Source organism: Leopardus geoffroyi, chromosome B1, assembly GCF_018350155.1.
Source record: "Leopardus geoffroyi isolate Oge1 chromosome B1, O.geoffroyi_Oge1_pat1.0, whole genome shotgun sequence".
Classification (NCBI taxonomy): Eukaryota; Metazoa; Chordata; class Mammalia; order Carnivora; family Felidae; genus Leopardus; species Leopardus geoffroyi.
In genome coordinates, this window is record NC_059327.1 from 194,781,391 (window position 1) to 194,790,002 (window position 8,612).

The following is an 8,612-nucleotide window of genomic DNA, read 5'->3' on the forward strand; positions in this document are numbered from 1 at the left end:
ATGTCTTTCCCAATTATTCAAAGCCCTCAGTAACTTGGATCACACCCAGACAGAAATAAGCCTTCTTAAGTCAGAACTGTGTGAACAGCTCTTCTGCTCACGTTTTCGGCAGAATCTTGACTCAAATGGTCTGTTCAGGTGCTTATGTAACATGACGTGGTGGGGTTGTCCAGCTGGATCTTTGTCAAGTTGAGACCAACTAACTTACCCTCTATAAAGGAGAAATGCTTTTTGTTTACTAGATTTTACCACCAGTGAAATTAATTAAAGGATTAATCTATCCTATCGTTCAACAAATGTGCTTGGCTTGGGGTTACCATAGTGAGCGTGCAAGCAATCCCTGCTTCTATCAAGTAATTGCTGGGTAGTGAGGTTGGAATATGAATTGAGCAATTACAGTGAGGGTTCAGGAAGTACGGGCTGATATGGGCGAGCATGGCAGGCAAACTTAGCCTCATAAGGGTAGAGGTGATGGAGAGAAGTGACCTGTAGGTTGATACCCAATGAGTAGGAGCTAAGCAGTTGGGATAGGAAGGAGGAAATGAAGCTGATACAAAGAACAGCCTGGATCGAGGTCTAGAAGCAAGAAAGAGCATGCTGTGGCGGAGGAAGAGAAGCAGTAAGTGTTTGGATAGCTAGAGTGACTGTATGGGCTGCTTGTGGGTATATACATGGCGGGGCGGGGGGAGGAGTGTGATGAGAGACGGGGCTACAGAGGTAAGCAAGGGTGGGACCTCCTGGGGTGTTTTGAATCCTCCTAGGAGATTTGCATTTTATCCCCAGGTCACTAGAGGAAGCTTTCGAAAGTGTTGGTGGGTCTGATACATTTCCAGTTTTCTGCTCGAATGGACCAGTGGACCCCCCCTTGTCACTAGGGCAGTGGGAAAAGATTTGTCTCTGTTCTGTGTGTCTCACCCTGACCTCAGCAGCGGGGTGGCTGCTTCTTGCTTTGCATCCCTTAAGCCTAACCAAGGGTTGTTTTGTGTACTTCTCCCAAGAATCGTATTTCTCCACCCAGCCTTCATCGGTGAAACTCTCCTGGTCACTCTGCTTCCAGTCTGTCTCGTGCAAAGGTCTACTTATTATAGTCTATTTGTCTGGGTCCCCCTGCCTAAAGGAGCAAGTTTAGCTCTGGCAGCTTTGAGCCTGAGCTGAGAAGAGCTGCCCTGCTGGGCCTCACCAGTGGCAGCCCTGTGGCTACCATCCCAGCAGCTGCGGGTCAGGCCATTACTGTGCAATTGATTTATACCCATTAGTATATTGGCTGCATGTAAGACCCTTCATTGCCAAGGGCCTTACTATAAGCTGTCACTTTCGGAAGGTTTTTGAGAGGCAGGGTGGCCAGAACATGGGATTGAGGGTCAGAAGAACTGGCATGCATCGCGGTCCCTTCCTGCCCTCATTCCGTGACCTTGGGTGAGTCACCTGAATCTTCATAGCCTCAGCTGTAAACGAGGACAAACAAGATCAAAGAAGATCGTGTGTGGGAAAGTGCTTTGTAAAGTTCTATGAAAGAGTGAGTTTTCATTGGCACTCTGGGCATTGCTGGCTTCATCCCTGGCTACACCACCCCTTTCTGGCACCGCTGAAGGCAGATAGGGCTCAGGAGCTGTGCATTTGCTCACCTTCCACAACTAATCGCTGCCTTCATGTCTGAGGCTTGCAAATTAAGTTTCATTTTCTCACGACTCCTGCCCTCCATCGCTAATGGATAACCCAATTAGGAACCATTCGTCCAAATGTAAATATTATTTCAGCTCAAACTTGTTGAGAACAAACAATTTTCGGTGACACGATCCACTTTGAAACACTTTCTGGTGGACCTGTGGTATACACACCCAATTTGCTTCCCTTGTATGTAATTATCTCCTCAAGCTTCTGCTGGCATTTTCTGAAATGTTAATGGCATGACATTAAATTCTAGCTCATTTCAGAGCTCCTGTTTTCCTCTAAAATTTTTTTCTCAGGGAATCTTAAAAAAAAAATAGGTCAACCGATAGGTAGGTAAAAGAGAAGAGCATTGATTGTCCCTCTTCAAATAATTGCCCTCCAAAATGCAAAATACTGACATGACAGCACAAAGGGGAGATTAAGGTTCAAAGCATTCGGATGAACATGAAATTTAGAGATTGTTAATCTTTGAATCTTATCCTTGGATGGGATCCTCACCATCTCCTGGTCTCATCCATCATACACGGTGGGGGTTCCTGTCCTGGAAACGACGATAGTAGAATGTCCAGGCATTTATATCCAGGTCAACTTAAAGAGAGCATAAGGGATTCTTCAGAAAAGGTGGGGCCCCTACAGGTTATGTGCTCCCTAAAACCTCCCTGGAGTGTCCCTCCCTATCAGCTGGAGACGGCAATTCTCTCTCCTTGCTTCCAAGTGGTCCACATTCCTTTCCCCATCATTTTCCATTTACTGTCCTTCCTTAGTTATCCGTCTCCCCCTGGTAGACCACAGGCTCCCAGAAGTGAGGGACTGGGATTCATTTGCCTCAGCAGCGTGACTGTATTGGCCTTCTAACTTGTTTTTCTGACTTGACCTCATCTCTACACCATCCTCCCCATGGAAGCCAAGGAAGCCTTTAAGATGTAAGTCAATCAGTCCTTCCCCTACTTAAAACCCTTCCCTGAGTACTCTCGTTCTCTGGAGAAGTCCAAACTCCTTCACGAGGTGTAGGGGGCCTTTCATTGTCTGGACCTGGCTTAGTTCTCCAACCTCATCCGCACCCGTCCTCTCTCCATAGGGGGGGCTCCACCCACCAGTGAGCCACAGTAACTCCCTGAATACATCCTACCCTCTCACATGATAACAGCAACTGCTATTTACTGAGCATTTGCTATCCGCCAGGTACTTTCTCTCGCTCAATCTGCGTTCTTTCTTTTTCTTTTTAAGTTTATTTATTTATTTGGAGAGAGGACAAGTGGGGAGGAGCAGAGAGAGAGAGAGAGAGAGAGAGAGAGAGAGAGACAGATGGAATCCAAAGCAGGCTCTGGACTGTCAGCTCAGAGACGGACGTGGGGCTCGAACGCACAAACCGGTGAGATCGTGACCTGAGCTGAAATCAAGAGTCGGCCACTTAACAGACTGAGCCACCCTGGCGCCCTGGATTCTTAATCGACCCCGTAGCAACCCCATGTGATAGTTAGTATTATCCCCTTTTACAGATGAGAAACCTGACCTCTGAAAAGGAAAGGAAATTAGCACCTGGCCAGACAGTTAAAGGCCATTAAAGGGTTAGAAGCAGGCCTTTGACTCCAGGGCCGGAGATTTTTGCCCACCGTGTTCTGTCGAAGACGTGACTCTCAGGTGGAAAGAACTTACTTCCAGCTGAGACGTGACTGTGCCCAGAGAGATAAGCAACTGCCTAAGAGATCTGCTAAGTGTCCCACCCAAAGGGGATTTCAAGGGTGCTGTAGGAAGTCAGAGCAGCACAGCACTTTCAATTGCAAGGGTCCATTGTTACATTCAGAGGATAAAGAGGACTTGCACGGTAGAGAGAGAAAGAGAGGCTGTTCTGAGCAGGGGCATCACCCAAGGAGGGCTCGCAGAGGGGAAGGCCCCAAGTATGTCGGGGGTGAAGCAGAGAAGGGCTCCCTCTGGCCAAAGTATAGAATCTGGGGAAATGTGGAATGGGCCAGGAACGCGGGGACAGGTCAGCTACAAGAGGCTCCCCAAAGCTGGGCTGAGAAGCTGAGGCTGATCTGGTGGGCCATCTGAGAGATACTGATCACCTTCTGGCAAAGAGCTGCTCTGATCCCGTGTTGTTTCGGGGGGGGGGAAACAATATAAAATCCAGGGTGGGTGAACAGGGGGAAGGAGCAAGTCACGAACGCCCCGTGACAATGCTTTTGCAACAGTTCTGACAAGAGCAGGGGCTCTGTAATTGCAAAGCAAAGGCCTGGTCCCACAGGTATTTAAAGCCACCTGGTCTATAATTTACGTTTTCATGACATTGCTGATTTTGCTGCTACTGGTGTCTGGGGACCTCTGAGGCACTTTCCGGTCACCCCCTGGGTGGCCAGAGGCCTGTGTGTGGCACTTAAAGAGCCCTCTGTTAGGGTCAAGAGCCCTGGGGTCTCAGGCCGGGCCCTGCCCCACTGGTGGGATAGTCTTAGGCAACTTTTGCAGGTTCCTGGGCTTTTTCCATGTTTGTCCCACCCAGCGACGGGCTTGTCTAATGCCTCAATCAAACAAGAGTTTTGGTAACATGGAAATACTCTCCCAGGACGTTTGGAGTGCCTACTGTGTGCACAGCACTGTGGGTAACACCGGAATAAGATCCGGCCACTCATCACCGCTTCTGCCAGAGTTTAAACGGTGTGCATGTATAATAAAGGCCTTTTGAAAGCAAGCAGGCGAGAGAGGGGCATCTGATGAGTAACGCGGCCAACAGCGGGGTGAGTCCGTTTACATGAAAGCACCTGACAGAGCCCTGTCTATGTTGATTTGCAGTTTGGGTCCTTTGCACCAGAACATTCAACCTGTTCAAAACAAGTCAGAGGCTTCCATAGCTTCTAGCCGGGAAGAAAAGGAATCAGATCCCCCTGTTGGAAGACTTGATCAAAGTGGACCTCGGAGCACAAAGCAAATGCATAGTAGGACCTAACCGAATACAATCGGAATCAGTCTAAGAAAATTCATCGCTTTTTTTTTTTTTTTTTTAACAGGCATTCATTCACTTATTTACTCAACGTTTTATAAGCAGCCACTCACTGTGCGGGTTTCCTTGATTGTTGAATTGCACAGACTGTCAGCTCCTTGGGAGGAAATATATCTTGTCTGCCCATGGGTCAGCAGGGCTGTCTTGGAGCAGTACCTCTCCGGCACAAGGCCACCCCGCTGAGTGGGTCGCGCTGGAATCCAGCCTCTCTGCTTTGCTTGTTCAGAGCTGCTGGAGCCTGGAGGCTTTCGTTCTTAAGGAGCACAAAGGTCCTGTCTGGGTGCTAAGCCGCCGCCTGAGGAACTGTGTGTTCCCAGAGGAAGGCTCTTTTCTAATGATGCAGGGCAGAGGGACAGTTTTCTTCTTCCCATATGTATGTTCTTTATGCGATCAGAAGCCATCTCTGCTATGGGTCTGATGTAGCACTATACCCTAGCGCTGTTGTTGGTTTTTTCTAAGACATTTATTGGGGGCCGTGTACTGGGTGTGGCGTTCAGTCCTGCCCCATCGCTCAAAGATAAATAGGACAAAACGCTGACTTCCAGTCTCGTGAGTCATTTGGTAAGTGTCTGATAAAGACACACGTGCAGTGAGAAGGGGTGCCTACTCATGCTGGGTAGTTAGGGATGCCTTTCAGGAGGTACCTCCTGGTTCAGTTTTGAAAGATGAGTAGGGTTGGCCTCGGAGTCGAAGCGTGGGAACATATTCCAGCCCAAGACCAGAGACCTGCCTGGACATGATGAAAGGTGGGGAGTGTGAGATCGTGTGGGTGTGCGAGGAACCCAGGTCTGTAGCCTTTTAGATATAGGTGAGATGCCTTCTTCCCCAGGAGGGCTTCCAGAATCCCTGCAGAAGAAGGGGTTCACTATCTCTTCCTTACTGCCTCTGGACCTGTTATTGGCTTCCATTATTGTATTTGCACACATTTCTAATTCAGGAGTCCCCCGTATCTGGTGGGGGATGCATTCGAAGACCCCCAGTGGATGCCTGAAACCGTGGGTAGCCCTAAACCCTAGGTATACCATGTTTCTTCCTGTGCAGACACACCTATGATAAAGTTTCATTTATAAATTAGGCACAGTGAGAGATTAACCACAATAACTAATAATAAAATAGGACAAGTATAACGATACACTGTAATAAAAGTTACATGAATGTGGTCTCTCTCTCAAAATCTCTTACTGTGCTCACCCTTCTCCTTGTCATGATGATAAAATTCCATGCATGATGAGATGAAGGGGGGTGGTGAATTTTGCAGGCCCTATGACGTGGCTTCTCTTGACCTTCTTACATTAATTATGTCAGGTGGATCATCTGCTATCTGATAGCAGTTGACTGCAGATCCCTGAAACTTCCGGTAAGGTGGGACTACTGTATGCGCATTTCTGTGATAGCCTAGAGGCTTGCTGAGACCAGAGATCTTGTGTCTTCCCCATTTTTGTTTCCTTAGTAAATAGCATAGGACCTGGAATAGCATAGATGCTTAAAGCATATCTGCTCAAGTGAGTTTACTCATGGAGAACGTGGGGAAGGTACTTCCCTCCTAGACTTGATCTTGGGAGACTAATTAGATCTATTACATATAAGTGGCCTCTAAAATCTTTCTTGAATTTCCTTAAAGACATTTTTACTTAATCATGTGAGCATGTATGCACATGTATATATATCTGTGTGTGTGTGTGTGTGTGTGTGTGTGTGTGTGTGTGTGTTATACATATACAGGAAAAATTCATATCAGTGACTTCTGGGGGTGGGTTGAGAAGTGTATGGGGGGTGCTATTTCAGGACCATGAATATGGTTGTCCATGTTGTGCACTGCACAATTCTAGGGGACCATTCATTTAGGTGTGAATCTGTACTTTATAAATTTAAACAAAGAGTAATAAAAGCAGAGAAATCACAACACTATAAGTGATTTTACTTTCTTTTCAGAGTTTTTCTGCATTTTCCCAAAATGTCCAAAAGAGATGGGCACGGTTTTCATATTCAAAAATTGTTAAAACTAGTGAGTTGTGGACAATTTCAAAAATCGAAAGTATAAAGAAGGAAATAAAAATGGCCCACCTTTCTTAACCAGAGAAAACTACAATTAGCATTTTACTTTATAAAGTTTGTCTTATAATCTTTTCTTAATTTTATAAGGGTATTCTTTGAATCATTTTGGATAATTCCGAAATGTACAAAGAAGAAAATAAAATTCACTTCTAACTCCTCACCCAGAGATGACCCAGTATTAACATGTTGTGTATTTTCTTCCACACTCTTACTATATTAACACAATCATGACTCCCATCTGGTGAGTGTTTAAATTTGAGCCAGGCCATGTGCTAAGTGCTTGCCAGACATTATCTCATTTAATTCTCACATAAGCCTGAGGTGGGAATTGTTAGTCTCATCTCACAGAAGATACAAACCAAAGGTTAAGAAACTCGGACCAGTTGCAGTTTGAACCTAATGTTGCTTGATTCCAAAGCAAACATTCTAGATGATTCTCTCTCCTCCTTCAAATTCATGTGTGCAGTTACATACACACATAGACTCACACATGCGTATACACACACACCCCCCCATATACATTAAACACACAGACACACACAAGTTGTGGTTACATTCTGTCTTCCACTTGGATGCCTTTTATTTTTTTTATCTAATATCCTATGGTGAGCATTTTATGATGTTAAATAAAGATGCTTTTAGAAAGTGGTTTGGTAAATTTTGCTTTTTTTTTAAGGTAAATTGTTTTGTTTTTTTTTTTTGTTTCAACGTTTATTTATTTTTGGGACAGAGAGAGACAGAGCATGAACGGGGGAGGGGCAGAGAGAGAGGGAGACACAGAATCGGAAACAGGCTCCAGGCTCTGAGCCATCAGCCCAGAGCCTGACGCGGGGCTCGAACTCACGGACCGCGAGATCGTGACCTGGCTGAAGTCGGACGCTTAACCGACTGCGCCACCCAGGCGCCCCTTTTTAAGGTAAATTGTAAGCAAATCAACCTTGAAGCTCTATTTTGCAGTAGTCGTACTGGCCTTTGTCATCAGACCTCTAGATCTACACCCCCTGTGAAGTCGTCCCTGTCCCACCTCTTGGGCACTTTTTCAATACCTCCTCCTCCATTTCTACTTCCTCATCACGCTGGGAGGAGGGGAAGCCAGGCGAGCTGAGGTCACTGGGCTCAGAAGCTGTCAGAAGAAGCCGCCACAGTGCCTGCATTTCATGACAGGACCTCATACAAGCATTGCTTCCCAGTGTTCAAGCCTTCCTTACTTGTGTGTGTGTATTTCACGTGAATAACTCTGTATGGCTGAGAAGGCATTTTTCAAATCAAGACATTTATGGTCAGGTTAAGCAATCGGGATAATAGAGACTCTCCAGTGAGGGTTGCAACAAAAACTAGGGCATAAAGCACCAAACTTTCAGTTGAATGCAAACTGTTCACATCTAAAGTGGAACAGATCACTGCAGGCTTCCTCAGCTCCGATATGCTAATGATGTATTGGGCATTCCCAGGGGGGTGCAGAGTATGCGGTGATTCCGGAACTTACTCCACTGAGAACCTGTTGGGGCCGAGGCAGCCTCCTTGGCTGACTCGTGTTCTGTAATACAGTTGGAAAAATACCATTTTATAGGTTTTCTGTGTGATGTTAATTTGGTAACTTAATTTCATTCAGTGACTAAGCAGATCCTCGCTACTCAAAGCATCGTCCACAGACCAGTGGCATCAGTAATCTTCCAGACGCTATTTAGAAATACAGAATCTGCACTCCCTCTCCCCTCCTTCCCCCACCCCAATCGAGACAGATTCAGAATCTGCACTGTGATGAGAGTCCCAGGTCATATACACAAGCACAATCAAGTTTGAGATAGAGGCACTACTGTTAAGGACATGAAGTTCTTAATGAAATGGAAGTCGCCTTACAGGGTTTCTTTAATGTCATAAAATGGGTTTT

At 46.1% G+C, this 8,612-nt stretch overlaps 1 long non-coding RNA gene across 1 annotated transcript; it reads left to right on the forward strand.

Annotated features, from left to right (window-relative positions):
* The first annotated feature begins 317 nt into the window (after positions 1–317).
* Positions 318–8,283, forward strand: LOC123596161. Its single transcript, XR_006711567.1, has 2 exons — positions 318–619; positions 7,638–8,283. It is a non-coding gene; the product is annotated as an uncharacterized LOC123596161 (long non-coding RNA).
* The last annotated feature ends 329 nt before the right edge of the window (positions 8,284–8,612 follow it).